At 31.7% G+C, this 18,272-nt stretch overlaps 1 protein-coding gene across 3 annotated transcripts in view; it reads left to right on the top strand.

Annotated features, from left to right (window-relative positions):
• The first annotated feature begins 785 nt into the window (after window positions 1–785).
• Window positions 786–18,272, top strand: part of LOC145248143 (hyccin-like) — a 710,814-nt gene continuing 693,327 nt past the window's right edge. For 2 of the 3 annotated variants that reach the window (XM_080109964.1, XM_080109962.1), the window contains exon 1: window positions 943–1,181. The gene's annotated coding sequence lies outside the window, so the exon portion shown is untranslated. Of the gene's footprint in view, window positions 1,182–18,272 lie in introns of all 3 variants that reach the window. The other variant, XM_080109963.1, reaches the window with a different exon arrangement.

Raw genomic sequence — 18,272 nt, 5'->3', positions numbered from 1 at the left:
CACATGAATGGATAGTCTGGTGGAAGATAAAAAATCCAGTGATGGTAAAATCCAAATGTAAAACTTCAAGAAAGTTAAAAGAATTTCCATTTGTACAAGTAAAATCCAAAGACATATATATATATATATAATTTCACTAGAAAATAATTGGGAGTGTAGTAACAGAAAAAAAACCAAAAAAAAAAAAAAACCCTCAAAACAAAATAAAGCAGATTAGTAAGACTCTACCAACTTGCTTACACATGATAGGCAATTTAAACATAAGATCGCGGGTCTTAATGTGAAGGAGGATATCCAGCTATTAAAAAAGGGTACTCGATGGGAACGAAAAAAAAAAAAAATTGCCTCGGTCTAAGACTCCTGCAACTCCGACGAGGGAGAGACCAGGTACTACACTCTGATCCTAGCCCAAAAGGTAGGATTTATATGCAATTTCACTTTTTATGAGTACTGTAGCTAGCTCTCCCAACATGTACTCTGGCTGAGTACAAAAATAACTGAGAACGAACCTCTCAGTTTTCTTCAGTAGTTGTGTCTCAGGTGGAATTACCTCCTTGCATCTTGGAGGAGGAGGTAATGCATTGCATGTGAGTGTGCAGATCCTAGGATCCAACTGAACCATATCACGACAAGGCAAAATAGAGAGATTGGAGCTTCAGCTTCACCGATAAGAGGTCTATGCCAATCTGATGCCCAGACAAACTCCGGCTGGTATTATAAACACCCAATGCACGAACAGATACTACACTGTGATCCTCGATGAAAGTGCCAAGAAATGGTCCTATAGAAAGCAGAGTGTGGTTCGATGGGACATCAAATGGAAAAAGTGCTCTATCTCTCAAGGGAGAGAGAGAAAGAGAGAGGGAGAGAGAGATCAAGAAACATTTTGCCTTCTTTTGCTTATGCGGTGAAACAATGACGCTCTCTAGAAACGAAGGAAACAATGTTAATTCTAGCAGAAGGAAGTTGCGAACAATCATTCACAGACTGGAATTCAAATCCTTCTCGTTTGCTTAAGTTGTTGCTTTTGTTTTGTTTTCCTTTTTTACCTTAATTTTTTACCGTTTTCGGTATATTTCTTTAATACTTACGTGAAGGACTCTACCTGTGCTCGTACTGGAATACACACGTAAACCTAGAGTCTACGTTCCAAAGGCGTTTCGCCCCTATTTTTATTTACGGTAAGTTATCAGTTTCGACTTTAATCCCCTTCGAAACGCACACGAAAAACGTGTCTATACGCTTCAATGATGTTTACTTCCAAGTTTATATTAAATTATGAAAATAGTTTAGAATAACAGGGTAGAAGTGAGGGAAGAATTCTGTAATTTTGTTATTAATAATTTTAATGTAAACTAAATTTCTACTGAAAAACAAACTTTATTAAAAAAAAAAATGAATTGCGCGTTGTTTTTATTATTCAAAATATCAATCAAATTAGGAAACTTCACGTGTGTCTGTGTTTATCGCCTATACGTAACTTTGATAAATACACGTTGAATTGTTATTATTTATAAATAATCGAATATTTATTTAAAAAAAAAATGCGATGCGGACCAACCATGTTATTATTATTTTAGATAAGATGTTCAAGTTTAATTTGTATTTTTTACGAGAGTACCCAACGTAGTATAAACACGCCCAACCTCCCCATGTTAATAACGGCTTTCGAGGTTAGGGGGTGTTTATTTCGAAAGCCGTTCTTAACATGGAGAGGTTGGGGCTGTTTATCTGGGTACTCTCGTAAAAAAATACCTTCAATTTTTATGGTATCTTATTATTAAATTGTTAGGTGAAAGTACAGAATAGTTAACAAAACAAAGCCTAGACTCTCCTTGTGTTAAGAATAGGTTTCTAAATATTATTTTAGTACGAGCCGTAAACCACAGAAAGACGAAAAAAATACAGTAGCGTAAAATAAAACGAAATTAAAACAAAAATTGAATTCACCAGAATACATTTCGATTTCTTCGTAAACAAGTCAAATCTTGTGCTGATATTAAAGTACAAGTAAATTCGTCATATTTCCAAAATTATGTGACCATTTCTCATGTGCCTGTATATGTGTGCTTCTCGCCTCTGCGTGAATTAGACATTTTTATTTGATTATTTACAAAATATTCGATTTGGATTTATTAAAATCGAAATCCAATAACGTACCAAAAGTAACTTGAATAAAAGAATCCTATCTAAAAAAAAAAAAAAAGATCTACTTTTGCGTGGGTGTTCTTTTCTCCTTCGCTCTTTTTTTTTGACAACTTTTTCAACGTTTGAATTAAAAGATCACAGAATTGTTGATATAGCAACAATTACAAAAAAAAAAAAAAAAAAAAAATATTTAAAACCTAAAAAGAAATGTATTCGTGATTTTCTTTAAAAATACACGTTGTTTATAACAAACTACCAATATTTACCCACAGTTATCCGGACGGAAAGATCAAAGAAAAATAATTTAGTTGTGTTTACATTTTTGTTTAAAATAGGGATATAAAACTCTAGAATCATGGTCCATGGTCCACATAGTACGTGCATTTCACTCCCCCTTTTTTTTTTATTTAATTAATTTTTTTCCGAAGACGCTTATAATTTAGATGCATTTTTTGTTTTGCTACCACAGACTTAGGGTTAGTGTTGTGTTGTGGTTAAAGAAGGAATTTTTCTATTTTATTTTCCCAAACCAAAAAGGAAGCTATCTTTACCATTACTTTCTTTACTTCCGGTTGTTGTTTCGTTTCTAAGTGATATTTTTACGGTATCTTTTGTTTATTAAATTGTTTAGTTAAAGTACAGACTAGTTTTTAAAAATGCCCCCTCCCGTTAAGAAATGTTTTTCTAAATGATAACATTTAAAAAAAAAAGTTTAAAAAAAAAAGCCATTCTGAACCTGGGAAAGAACGACCGGAAGTGAAGGGGAAACAGTAATCGTAAAGATGACAAAAATATAGTCTGTTTAAAAGATTCTTTTTCTTGTTGCTTTAATCACAAAACAAAGTAAAACATGCTTTTCATTCTTCACCCAATTATTCAACGTAAATACAGAATTATTTTTAATGTGTGCACGCTGCACGCCAATCTTCGAGAAAAAGTGCATACGAAGTGACTATAATTATATATTTTTACTATAATAGAATTAAAATATCGGTTTAGTTTTCTCAGTGCTTTTTAAGACAGTCGACCGACAGATCGATATTTTTAAATATGTCGTTTTGAGCAAAAACAATATTACGTACTTTGTCATGTCGAAAATAGTAATATACTCAAAAATTACGAAAATTAATCAGGTAGGTTATTTATGGTTAAAAGTAATTTTTACGAAAAATTGGGTAAAATTGCATTTTTCTTAAATGTTATAAAGTAGATAATAGAGAATTCACACGCAGGGAGCATAACTCGTAACGCAAAATTTAGATTGCGCCGTAATATTTTCGACATTTGTATCCTATAGCGATGGATGGACTTTTTTCTTTTTACTAAAAACACAGCACTCGTTACTCTATGAATTTTTGTAACTTTTGAATATATTACTATTTTCGACATAAGTACGTAATATTGTTTTTGCTTAATACGACATATTAACAAATCGATCTGTCGACTCTCTTAATAAGCACCGTTTTCTCTAATAACTAACCGACTAATAATGAATAAAAAATCTAAGTCACGTGAAGGCGAGAAACACAGACCAAGAGTGGTCTCATAATTAATATAAAGATTTCAGAACACGAACATTTTATTTATTTTTTAAATTCAACATTTGGGGCAAATACCAATCGAAATAGGTGAGATATTCCAATGGTCACTATTGTACAATTGAACCGGATATTCGAATTGCATAAAGAATTGACAAGATCATTTATTCACGTGATTTTACTGGTTTTTTTTTTTTCATGTTAAATTATTTTTGCTGTAAATGGTATAACCAAAAACTTGTTTGGGAAACTTTTACGACGTGCCCCAGCGTATTATACACACCCCAAAATCCTCATGTTAAGAACGGCTTTCGGAATAAACACTCCAACCTCGAAAGCCATTCTTAACATGGAGAGGTTGGGAGGGGTGTTTATTCCGAAAGCCATTCTTAACATGGGGTGGTTGGGGGTGTTTATATTACGCTGCTGGGGCGGGTCGTAAAAGAATACCATTTGTTTATTATTAAAAACACACCTGCGGATTAATTCTACATTTTTTTTCTAATTCCTATTTTAGTCACTGAAATTACTATAAGAAAGCATTAACCTTAAAAACGCAAAGCTGTATAGCAAATTTCATACACGTTAAACGCAAACGCAGAAATTAAAAGTTGTCGATTTTTCAACAAAGAAAAAGCAAAAAAAAAAAAGAAAAGAAAAAAAGGGCATAAATAAATACACAACGAATAAGTGGGTTAAAATGAAGTTCTGCCCGTCTTTATTTACATTGTCAGCTGATATATTCACAATGAATTCCTTGAAAAAGTCACTTCAGATTAACGTTTAATAGTTTTAAAATAGACAAACGAATTTGGCTGTTGTTAAGAATAACATATTTTAAAACTGGTAACCATTAATCAGAAGTGACTTTTCCGGGGCATTTAGCGTAAAGTACAAATATAAGCTAACGGAGAATGTAAACAAACTTGGGTACTCATGCAGAGAGTGATCCGTGCTGAAATAATAACGTTATTTAAAAAGCCATTCTTAACATGAGTAGGGGAGGGTGTTTTGTACCTCTGTACTTTTTAACCTTACAATTGAATAAAAAAAAAAAATCATAAAACTTTAATTAAACGTCGAAATACGATTAAAAAAAAAAAAAAAAATAGTGCGGATCACTCTCTACATAGCACCCAAACGTGATTTTAACCAATGTCATCAAAGGCAAGCTAAGTTACTCTTCTACCTATGTGAATAAGTTTTTTCTGTTTTAATTTTATTTAAAGTGTTTGTTTTTTTTAAATTAAAATTTGAGGTACTGTAAAGCTTGTCGAGTTGGAGCTAAAATCAAAATGCTAGTCTCATTAGAGCCGTAGTCGAGCCGGCGAGCCCCTATAATCGCTTAAAAATCGAAAAGTAAACAAAATACTGACTGGAAGTGGAACAAACACGCCCAATAAATGTTAAATCGCGTGAAAATATTATGTTGTACAGTATTTTGTTTAATTTTTGATTTTTGAGCGTTTATATAGTCTGAATTTGACCATTTTTTTTCTGCTACTTCGACACTTTACTTTATTATTATTATTATTAGTAGTAGTAGTAGTAGTAGTAGTAGTAGTAGTAGTATTAAACACTTTAAAATAAGTTAAAACACAAAAGACTTATTCAGGTGAGTAGATGAGTAACTTATCTTTGGTAACTTTTTTTGTTGTTGTTGTTGTTGTTTTTGCTTTGCTGGAAAATTCGCCAAAAAGTCGCCAGGAAAATATTGTCGTTTTCTTTATAAACAAAACCAGAAAGAAGTTAATAAATAACGATAACTCAAGTTCTATAAGTTTTTTTTTATTTTTTATTTTTTTTTTTTTTATCAAATGACCTTGATCTGTAACAAGAAAATTATAAACTTGAATTATCACTCTTTTAGTTAACCTTGCCCTTGGATTTGTTTATAATGATGGCGACTATATTTTCTTGGCTATTTTTATTTTAGCCTTGAAACGAGCAATAACATGTTTTCATACTATTACTCAGACATGGTTTAAGTAAAAACGTATTTGAAAGTAATACTAGAACACAGTTTATTCTTAATAATTTACGTGATTGAAATAGGAATTAACCCCAGGATTACAACAAAAACGAATAAAGATGTTGTTTGAAACATTAGCCCTGGCAAATAATGACCTTTTGGTAATCTAAATTCAACTAAATAAGAATTAAAAAATTCTTTTGTCAGTTGTAAGTTCGTGTCGTCTAAACGCGTAGGTGGGCTCTCAAATTCAATTGACAAAGAATACATCACACAAGCTACACGGCTAAAATAGTGTGGGAAGGGCGGTAACTCTAATGGTCTTATTTATTTTAAATATTTTTTTCCTTAAAAAGAATTTTGCTGCAGTTAGTTTAAAGAGAAATCTTTATGAGGCAATTTTAATTTTTTCCTGATCCATAGTTTCCCTTTTGGAAGAGCTTGATTATCCCCATATTAAAAACTGACCTTGTGTTTAACGCTGACTTCATTGGAAGACAAGTAAATAAGGACTTGTCTGACCTTCAGGTGAAGATCAAAGTGTAGTATTGATTCTGTTCTCAGTTGGAGGAAGAGACATTCTTATTGATGGGCAAATTTTATTTTTGTCTCATCCAAAATATTCCTTTCTATGGAAATGATATTACTCACATGAGAAAAAAAAAGTCCTTGCATCTAACTTTGCTCTTGTAGAGAGACAAGTGATAATATTCATCCACCGTTTGCACAGATGATCACGATCATGCTGTTTTTCTGTAGGTCCAGAAATGGCTCATCAGTCTAATCTGAGGTTTTAAGTATTTTGGTCCAGAAAGAATTTTACTTAAATTCATTACAAATTAGTTTGCAAGATTTTTTTTATTCCAGCCTTTTTGTCTTCCCCTGTTAAAACCGTCTGATTGGAAAGAGGAGTGATTCTATAAAATATCCCATTTTTTTTGTACATATATTGTTTTATATTAAATTTTTTTTTTTTTTTTAACTAAAATCATTCATTTGCTTTTTGTACAAGTCAAAAGTAATTTCCTAATTTCATTTGGGGGAATAAAACAGGATGGAATTGAATATTGAGTAATGGTGAAAACCCACAATAAATTTATCTCCCACACGCAGGGCAAGATGTTGACTCTGTCTTTTTTTTTTTTTTATATAACACGTTTTCTCTCACATCCTTCAATGCATACAGATTCAGCAATCGTGGCCTTTTTGTTGCTTGCAATAGGTCAGAAACATCTATTTTGGGTTAGGTTCTCCACAAGTTGGAATACAAACCAATCTGTTTGAGAGATGCGTTTAATTTTCCTTGAATTGTTTCCGCTGTCTTCTTACGGTTCTTTTTCCTTTGGGCAGCTCACCATAAAGAAGCCGTTTGGGAGAGGCAAATAAATAAGGTCTAGACCGTTACCTCTGACTTATGTAGTGAAGTTAAATTTATGATCTCGCTGACAATTCAAGCATTTTCAACTTATTAAATTGATAACCAAAATTGTATTGGTTGGAATGATTCATCTCAACAAAACCCATCACCAGAAATTAGGGATGAACTTTATTGAAGTCAAAGCCACTTGCATCTTTGAATAAACTAGCAAGGAAACCCAGCTTTGTCAGGTAGAAATAATGGTGCATATGCAGGATACGAAGGAACAGTGGTCAAATATTATTTAGAGACCCATTCTTAACATGGGGTGGGGACAGCGTTTTGTAACTATTCTTTACTTATACATAACAATTTAATAAGCAAAAGATGCCATAAAAATTGAATTTAACCTGAAAATCAATCTAAAACTTGGCACGGTCTGTATCCCACATAAGTACTGCAATGATTTCAAACTCGGGTGTTTAAGATCATTTCTTTCTTTGCTAATGTGGCCTGATTGTCCTACTGGAGACTTACCTGCAAAGGGTGGTCCTGTATATGACCTTAAACTATATCCAGTGGTGAGGCCCCAGCTTGCGTGCTTTGGGGAGTGTGGAGCCACCCTTTAATTGCCATTGCTCCCAGGTCCACTCTGACCCAGAGTGGTAGTACCTGTTAGGGTCCAAACTATGCGTTAAATAGAAACCGACTTGAAAACAACAAATATATTCTATTAAAACATTTTTCTTCAAAATCTATGGATTTGGCATTAAATAACCTGAAAAGAGTTGATATGCTGTAAAAAAAAAAAAAAAAAACAACCAACCTGCAAAGGGTGTCTATTTTGACCAAACCTAGCCCAATTGACCACCAGATAATGAACGTTTTTCTTTCTAAATCTTAGATATTATTCACCCGGAACAATGCTGATCAAGAATATGCAAACTTTGTGGTTCTTTGTTTTATTGTTTCTTATTTTTAGCTGAACATAAGTAAATCAAAACAAGAGAGATAACTAATTTAATAGTAATTATTTTCTCATAAGTAAACTAAGTCAAAATATTAAAAATGTTTAATGACACAAAATAACAACAAATTCTAATTTTTTCTTGTGAAAAAATCGCATAACATATGGACCATGCATAGTAGGTAAATTTCGTAAATTGCATCTATGCTATAATTTATTGGATATAATTATTTATTCACTAGTTTTTGTACAATTTTTATCAGTGATTGGTCACTGATAACCAGCTATGTTCCTTGGAGTCTGAGTGACAACAAGTTTCCCCACATTTCCAGCCCTTTCAATAACTGTTTTAATTCATTTTGTGTTACCGCAACAACCATTTACCATTAACTTCTTGCTGATACTGACTTTGTTTTCTCTCGAACTTGAGTGGCAATAAGCTCTCCCCCACTCCAAAGTTCCAATATTCTCTGCACACTTCCAGTGGAGGTCTGGTTGGTCCTCTACCTTGTAGAACTTTTCATTCTTTTTGATCATCACCACAATGCTATCCTTAAAAAAATAAAAATTTTGGTTCTTATCCAGAATTCCTCGTGTATTAAAAACCAAAAATAAAGGAAACCTCTGTATGATGTACGTACCGGTGATGAAATGGGAAATATCATATTCCAAAAATTATGTAAATTGATGAAGTAATTTAATTTTTTATAAAGAAAATAATTTTTAAGCGATTAATGTTAATTCGTAGGTAGTGCAAGAAACATCTTTGAAGTTTTAATTATTGCTGAGTTATCTCTCTTTGTTTTATTTAAATTGTTTTCCAAATCTCGGACGAGACGGCTGCTCTTCCATTACTCATAAAATTTGATTTTCTTATTTAAAAATAAAACTACTTGATCAATTTATATGATTCTTGGAAGATGATATTTTCATTTTGTCATGAATACATACATTATACGGATTTTAAAAATATTTTTGTTTTAATATTGGGAGAATTTTTGACAGGCACCAAATTTTTTGGTTCAACTGGTGGTTAAGTTGCATTAAGGCACAAAGTTCTTCCACGTGTAGTGTATTTTTGAAACGCATCATTCAAAACTGCTCCTTCTTATTTGATGCTGTTTATCTGAAAGAAAACTCAAGAACATTTGATAAGAAAATTGCAGAAAAATAATGGGTGCTTATTCAGATTGGCACTTATGGCGATAAACAAAAATTAAGAAAAACTTCTATAATATACTTGCTACGGAATGAGTATGGTATATTCCAAAAATCACAAACATTGATCTAGTAATTTTTTTTCTTTTCCAAAAACAAAATTGCCATTTTTTTATCGATAAATGAAGGCCAAAGCTATTTTAATATTTTCAAATTTAGCTTTAAACTTATATAAAATGACCGTTTTAAAAATGTTTTCATAATTTGAAAAAATTTTCTGGAAAAAATACTTATGTTGATAAATTGTTTGGTTTTAAATTTTACGTTTCCGTTGCCTTTCCAACATTATCAAAAAAAAAAAAAATTTGAAATGCAAATCGGTTGTCAGCCATTGAATTTTACCATCGCTGCTAATTTTTCCCCCTTATCCACATAAAGTGAAATTTGATTTATTTGAATAATGAAAAAAAAAAACTACTTGATCAAATTCATGTAATTTTTGGCATATGACATCTTTGTTCTGTAACAAGTATGTACATCATACAGACTTTTCTGTATTTTCTTTACTTTTAATTACTGCCCTGAGTGCTAATCTGAACAAGCACCAAATAATGATCTGATTAATTTAAAGCAATATTTTTTGCCTGGAAAATAAAATATATCAATTTTATGTCAATAATACTTTATTTATTATGCCTTGTAAGACATCTCTCAACTTTTAATAATAAAAAAAAAAAGATTAACTTCAGAATAAAACCTTACTTTACAAAATGGTATTAGGCCAGAATCGCTATTGGAGATATATGTATATATAAAAGACTTCCCATTTTTGTTAAAAATGAATAAGTTGTTAAAGAATACCTGGAAAAGTTTTGTATAAATTTTTATTTGAAATAATTTCTTTTTCATGAATAAATAGCCAAATAGTTTATTTCTTTCTACAAAAAGAATTTGTATTTTAAGTAATTTTATTTTTTACAAAAATAATAATTTTTATTTAAAAAAATTTCTTTTAGAAAATTAAATATTCAGATAGTTCCTTTTGATTTTTTTTCTTTTTGAACAATTATTTTAAATAATTGTTTTTTTATAAAATTTACCAAGGTGGTGTGATTTTTTTTTTTTTTTTAAATATAATAAATTTTGTTTTAATAATTTGTATTTTAAATAATTTCTTTATACAAAAAACATGGGATTTATATTATGGACGAAGCTTAAAATGGGGAACCGATTCTGGCATTCCACTGTTTTGCGTAGATTTAATCGGGTGTTATTCTGGAGTGCCAAAAAAAAGTTTTTAATATATATAGTTGAAGGCACGGAGTCGTAGAAATTTCCAGATTGATATCTGGGGGCATATTAATTCACTGGGAGAGATGCACCTCTAATCTTCATTAGGTTATGACTATAGAAGGAAAACTGATGTAAAAACCTGTGGTCTACTGTATGCTCTGTCTTGTAGCAGTCCTTTGCACCAACAAAAAGCAGTAATACCAAAAATTGTGGTTGGTTCTACACAAAGCCTTCACCACCATAAACAAATCATCTGTGTGGATTTCCTAACAACTTAGTTGTTGTAGTGGAACCTCATATATTGAAATCGATGTGAGAGTCCATTTATATATATATATACATATATATATATATATATGCTACTGCTACTAAAGCTGCGTTAATCAATATTTGTTCTCCCTATTGCTAAAATAGTCTTGAGTTTTGAGATTACGCTTTATCTAGAGGAAATTCCATTTTGTTCAAACTTAATTAACCGTAATCTGCAATAACCCAATATCTCAAGAAACCCATATCTTACTATTTTTTTTTTTTTAATATAATTTTTTTTTATTCCTATTCACCCCGAACAAGTATTGTTACTGAAGAGTGTAGTGGATACTGTGGTAGGGGCAGATTTCTAGGGATCAACCTGAGTTGGGCAACGGATTACATAGAAAAGAAGCTATCACGCAATAAAATCTTGTGATATCTATGAACCTCAATAGTGAAAGGCAGCTAGTCAGATGAATTTGATGTATTTTTCCATGGCAGGTGCTGGTCTGAACTCCAATCTCTGGTCCCCCCCCCCCGCCAATTTTTTACAAAAAACACCCGTATAGCTGAATCCACTGTCAAAAACTTTCCCCACTCTTTATCTATGCCTAAATCAAAACATAGATTCCATGAACAAAGCTTCTTTCTTAGAACTGCACGCCTGTGGAACTCTGTTCCATCTGCCTGCTTCCCTCCTGACTACAACTTGGATGTCTTCAAGTCCAACGTAAACAAATTCCTGATGAACCGCCCCCTTAAGTAGACACTTTAAATATCCACACTAACGTACTGTACTTACAATAATCCTTATCCCTGAGTGGCCTCCGGGCCTTGATAAGTGGTGACCACCTTGTAAAAAAAAAAAGAAAAAAAAGTACTGTCAGTTCATTGGAGCACATTCCGTGGAAGTGCTTATAAAATGAGCACACTGCAGTGATGCGACCAAGGTCAGAGTTTAGAGGACAGTATTAGATTGAAGATTTTGTTGCACCTTGTTCAAGCGAGAGAGTAGTGGTTGATGCACCAGCCCAGATGTGACCACAGTACTCCATGCACGGGTGAATGGGAGCTTTGTAGAGATATAAGATAGTGGCAGGTGTGAGAAGTTTTCTAGCCCAGTATTGGGAGGCCACCTTCTTTGCAATAGCTTTGATAACATCTTGTATGCATCCATTCCATTTTATGTTGGCTGAGAATATCAGACTGAGGTTTCTAAAGATTGGACTCTCATGAAGAGTGCTAGATCATCCATTATCTTCCTATTTTTAAAAACTACTATTAACATTTTTGGTGATTTTCCAGAATAGCTAACAAAGAAAAGAAAAAAGTGAAAAAATAAGTACACATCAAATAAATGTTACCAAAAGCAAGCTAAGTTATTTTTCTGTCTACCTGGATAAGTTTTTTTCATATTTTAACTTATTTTAAAGTGTGATTTTTAGTTAGAAATAGTATAAAATATATAGAGTTAGAATGAAAAATAAATTGGTGGTCAACTTCAAGTCATAATCATACCATGAAAAACAAAATGGCGTTCTCATTTGAGCCTTGTTAATCACTCAAAAATCGAAAATTAAACAAAATACTGATAGAAACACATCTATTAAATGTCATCAGTTGTGTAGAAATTCTACCAATATTTTATTTAATTTTAAATTTTTAAGCATGCTCATCAGAAGTAATGAAAAAATTTTTTACTATCCAATAATTTTATTTAATACGAGTAAGACCCGGTGTTGCTCGGGATTGAATAGAGGTGGTATGGAGGAATCCTGCATCGTTTTGCTCCATATCGTTTTATTTTCTTATATTTTACAACTTATAATATTAAACTTTGGTGGTACTCATTATTGATTGGGTAAAAAATAGTTTAAATAAAATGATATAAATTGAACTAAATTTCTGTAAATTTATAGACTTTAACCCTCTTTAAGACTTATCGGCTGTTTCTCTGGGAATAAATGGCAATCTCTGTACGTGCCTACTCCAAGGCCGGAACATTTCTATTCTTTATATTATTTGGATTAATGTTCTCATTTTAAGTGTTATTTTCACAATGTTTCAAGTGTATGTTGTTAAACTCGGGATCTCCACAGGATTTTGAACAGAACCCTTTATCTAGTCCATGTTAGCCATAACTGGGTAGAAGTCCTAAGTTGTTTGTAATTGTATTTTGAGTGTTGTTCACGCTATGGATTCAATCTCCAACTTCCATAAGAGTATAATTTACAATTAAATTTTACCAAGTACTTTATCCATTACACCATGGATCCTTAACTGAGCAAGAACTTGTTACCCCCCCCCTCCCCGTGGGTTAAATAAAGGATTCTGTGCAGATTTCAGAGTTTAACAAGAAAATTCCACAAAGTTTTGTACAAGATACAAGATACACCTGGAGAAAGTCGGAGATTACATTGACCAAAATGTTGTGAGAATTGCATTGAAGATGAGAACAGTAGTCTAAATAATCCTAATCTAAAAAAAAAAAAAAAATATTTCTATCATTTTTTATTTATATAATTTTCAAATTATGAATAAAATAAAACGTATTTCCTGTTTATGGATGTCAAACATGAATGAAGCTCTTCTTTGGATTATTTATTTGCTAAAAAATATAAGCAAATTTTACAAATTAGGTACATGATCAGAAAACGTGTACGAAGTGTTTATGTAGAAGATGCTATTGATGATCTATTCTAATCTTAGACACATATTTTCTTCCAAGCACTCTTCCTCTCATTCTTTTTGGTATTTGTCTATCACTTTTACCTCAATCAACATAATACCACATTTACTCCACTTAAAATAACTCTAATTTAAAAAGCAATTTTATTTACAAAAGAAATTTTCCAATTTCATTGAAAAAAAGATAGAGTTGCCCCCCCCTCCCAAATAAACAAAACAACAATTAAAATGAGGGCCAGGTTAGTAATACCCTCCCAACCGTTTCTAAGTGTAGACCGCCCACTTTTTTCTAGTTTGTTTAAAACCGAAAGCAACAGATTAACCTCTAAGACTTCGGTGCAAGCAAAGGAAATAGGGACGGAGTTAGGAAATGAATGTTGTTTTTCCAAGATGGGGGGGGAGGGGAGGGGAGACTTGTCTTTGATCCAAATAAAATGTACTTATCCAAGTACGCTTTGTGTGGTTAGGGAAGGTGGAGTCTATTTCAAGACTCTTGGAGAAATTACCAATAAATAAGCACGTTTTTTGTTTTTTCAAGTTTCTTATTTTGTTTTTGCTGGGGATGGGCCATCCTACCAAATGCCAGACATTCATTCCCTATCTCATACATTCCAACCCAGAGATCTTTTTAGGATTCTAACCGTCCCTTTAATTGCATATTTTTCAGATAGGTTTTTTACATTCTTTTTCATGAGGCCGGTTGCTCTTATAGTTCCTATTTACAATGCCTCCCCACGAGGGCAGAGTTAGAAACTAAGGTTGTTTTTTAACGTGGAAAAAGGAACACAAATAAAAATTGTCTTAGTCGTGAAGGATTTCTCCTCGACTAACTGAGAACAAAAAATTGAAGTGTAGCATCAGAACAGATACTACACTTTGATCTTGGCCCGAAGGCTAAACTGGATTGTTGGGGACCTATGATTCTAATCTATTTTCATGTCGTACATAAAACTTTGGTATTCCGTCATCTTCTCCCTCTCGGCTCTGTTTAATCCAGCATCATAGGGGACACTAAATTCTACTAGGGTTTCTTTCTTCTTGTCCCATGTCACTGTCAGGTTTAACAGCTCCATTTTCTAGGTATGTAGCTGTAAGGAAGAAATATGGAGTGCTGAACGACGTTAGTAAATATATTTATATAATTATCCATAATAATAAATGCATAATGTGTATACAAAAAATATTTTTTTAAATATAAATGCCATCATGAAAATAATATACTTATCAAAATTTTACTTTTCTTTCTAGGTTAATTTCAATACATACTAGCATTACCAAATTAGGGGCATTAAAGTTATCTCCCTTTGGCAAGAAATGTTTGTTGTAAAATTATGTCAAACAGGAAGTTGTAATCGTTTTTTTTATTATTATTCAAGGGAGATAATTACCATCTACATCTAACAAGTGACTGCTGTTTATTTAACCTTGTCTTTATTTATTTACCTCCCCGCGAGGTCAAAGTTAAACACAACGTGCGTTTTTAATGTGAGGAAAATCTAATCCTCAAATAGGGACACTCTGAATCGAGATAAAAATAAATTGTCTTAATCTAGGTGGATTTCTCCTTCATTGACCGAAGGTATAAAAGATGAAGTTTTATATTGAGAAAAAAAAACAAAAAAAAAAAAACAACTACAACAACAACAACAACAAAAAAACGAAACCGGTTATATTGAAGCAGTTTGCTCCTAAAATGGCTGCAACGACTACTTCTGTCCAATTTTCGAAACGCTGACCGTGCAAATTAATCTACCATATTAATTTATTGTCTGATTTTTCTTTTTGCGAGTTTCTTTATAATAATTATAATAATTTTTTTTTTTTTCCATATAATATTTGTTTTCCGAGTTTGCGGATTATTATTATTATTTCATTTTTATTTTGCAAAAATCTCGAATTATGATTAAAGATGAGTGTTTTTCAGCAAATTAAAACAGCTATAAAAAAAAAAAAATCCTTAACCTTAATGCTAACCCCAAGTCCAGATGGCAACTACTCTATCATTCTCGGTTCGTTTAGAGCTTTTTTTTATGCGAGGCAACCAAACTTACCGTTAGTGGCAGGATTAATTGAGAATATGTTTTGCTTTTGTAAGAAACAAATAAAATCAAAGAGTGTTTATTAAAAATGCACTTGAAATATATCACAAATTAAAACATAATAACGATTCATCCAACGTAGAATATTGCTAAAGATTTTTTCTCTTATATGACGGATAATTTTCATTGTGGACTAATCCATAAAAAAAGAAAAAAAGTAAGTTAATATTGGCAAAAATAAAACTAAAAAAAAAAAAAAAATACAAAAGTTAGAAAAGAAGTTGATATGAATTAATTTGCCGTGTCACCTCTTGTAAAATCAGACAAAACCAATTGATTGAATTTAGCAGCCATTTTGGAGGTTAACCGCTTCAATATAACCAAAATAGCATTAAAGGCGTTAACTTATAACAAGTTTCATTAATGTGTGAAAGGCCAAAATAAAAACTGAATAGTTATAAACAATTTTAAAATTTGTCTTCAGTTCATAATTTTTCAATTAAAGGACAGGAAAAACTTTTCTTTTTCAAAGGATATAAAAGAAAAAGAAAACAAAGAGGAGCATTCTTTTACAATTTCTTTTGGCGCTTCTACAGAATTGGAACGAGATTTTGTAGTCAATAAATGGAGTTTTCAGATAAAAAAACAATGGTTTCTACTGATTTTTTTTGTCAATTCTAATAAGTTACAATGCTAGCTTCCAAATTATGCAGTCGAAATAACGTGAATATTACTGAATTATTAAACAAAACAACTTTAATCGTGTTAGCAGGTGAGAAATTGCCGCCATATTGTTTAAATCAAAACGGAAAATCACCTCCCCTTTGAACTCTTCCTGTGTCCTACGATCGTTTTCATCAAATTCTATTTTTTATTTTCTTTAATAAATAAATTTCTACCTTATCGATTTTCGTAATTTTTGGATATAATCATCTCAAAAATACGAGGAATACGTAGATACCATTGTTTTCATGTGAAATTACGTTTTACGATTTCCGAAATTTCGTCCCAATAGTGTAGAAGCGCCTTTCTTTTTGTAAAAGAAATTGTAAAATGACCTGCACCCACCCCACCTTTTAATGGTTCACTGTCTTTAAGTATAAAATGATGAGTTTCAGTTATCGCTCACAGCCTCATTCTCTACTTGTTTATAAAGGTGGCAATTATTTTTTTTCTGTACAAGTTATTAGAAGGTTCTTAAGTTGCAAAAGGTCGGAGGTTACACCGGCCGAAACATTTTGAAAACAAGAAAAACCCAAATTATCTATCCTCAACTTGAAAATTCTGAAGCATTATATATTTAAGAGTTTAAAAAAAAAAAAGTATTTGTGGTTTGTTTTTGTTTTTTTTTTATATGTAAAATAATTTCAACATGTATTTAGAAATATCAGAATTATAAAAAATAATTATGATTTAGGATAGTTTGCGCATCTATTTAGAATTATTAAAAAATAACATTCTAACTTCGAAAATCAAAAGCCTTAACAGATATACAGTATAAGGGAATCCCGGAATGAGTTAAAAACCTATTAAAAAAAAAAAAAAAAAAAAAAAAAAACTGAGAGCAGGTAAACATAAAAAGTCATAAAAGATGTAACCTAATACCACTAAATTAAAGTCTAATAATATATACGACTCTCTTTCTCCTACCTGTGATATTTACTTCATCAACTTGGCAATATTGAAATAGGGAAAACACCAAAAATAGGCACGGTTGAACACTGGTGCAAAGGATATGTTTTCTTCTTGACCATTTAAGACGGTATCCTGACTCTCTACACTGCCGCTCGGTGTTACCAGTTGTCGTCTCGTGTAACTGGGTGTGGGTGACTTTGCCTCTCACACCTCTGGTGGATTATCATTCAGCCTGTCAATAAAACCCGATTGCAACAAGATGAGTGAACTTAAAAGGCAAGGTAACAGCCTATTGTTTTAAATACGTTGAATAGACTGCAAAATAGGAAGAAAAAAAAGCCTATGAGATTATTGAATAGATAAACTTAGAAAAGTATCACAATTCATTAGATTTAATATTTGTTACAAGACAAAAGAAAAAAATGCAGGAATTGAAGTAAGGCATTAAAAACAACTGGCTGAAATATTTTTCTTTTTTTTTAACTTTTTATAAAAATAAAAAGTTTTCTTGTCTTTTAACTGAAAATTATAAAGTACAACCAAATTTTTTAATTGCTTATAAAGATGATGATAATACCACACGTGTTTCTAACTCTCAGATGCAACTTAAATCAGCCAATATCATTAGGCATAGGTGAAACATTGACAAATTCAGAGCTCTAGATCTGTCATGTTTTTGCCAATGAGTGATCAATAAATTAAATAGATGTGATTTAAGTATGCACGGTTGTTGATACATGCTATTATACATGTGCGGTTGCTGATACGTGCTATTTTTATTCTTTTCATCATCACCATCACTTTTCCTGTGGCCACGTCATCTCTAGTGGTTCTTGATTGTCTCATCTATAAAACTAAGATGAAAAAAAACAAAAATCTAATGCAGGAAAGACACAAAGGAGACGTTCGCAGAGTTTCTTCAAAGTTTTTAATGGAGAGAATGGACTTAGGAAAAAAAGAAGCTAAATAACTAAATAATTATTTCCTTAACTTGGTTTTCTAACTTGAGAAATGAGTGACGCAGACAGACAAAGATCTTTGTAATATTTGCTGAGATTATTAGTTTCCTACATCGTTTTGCAATGTCCTGACAAAAAGATTCCAGAGTTTGACAAGATACACCTAAAAAGGATTGTGCAAATAACACTCAGGATGAGAACACTGAATAATAGTCTGAATAATTCAAATAATACAAATTATTAATCCTCTCAAAATTTCCAAAACA

The sequence above is a fragment of the Euprymna scolopes genome, chromosome 26, assembly GCF_053919585.1.
Source record: "Euprymna scolopes isolate OS-2025 chromosome 26, ASM5391958v1, whole genome shotgun sequence".
In the NCBI taxonomy this organism is placed as follows: domain Eukaryota; kingdom Metazoa; phylum Mollusca; class Cephalopoda; order Sepiida; family Sepiolidae; genus Euprymna; species Euprymna scolopes.
This window is presented reverse-complemented; position numbering and strand designations above follow the sequence as displayed.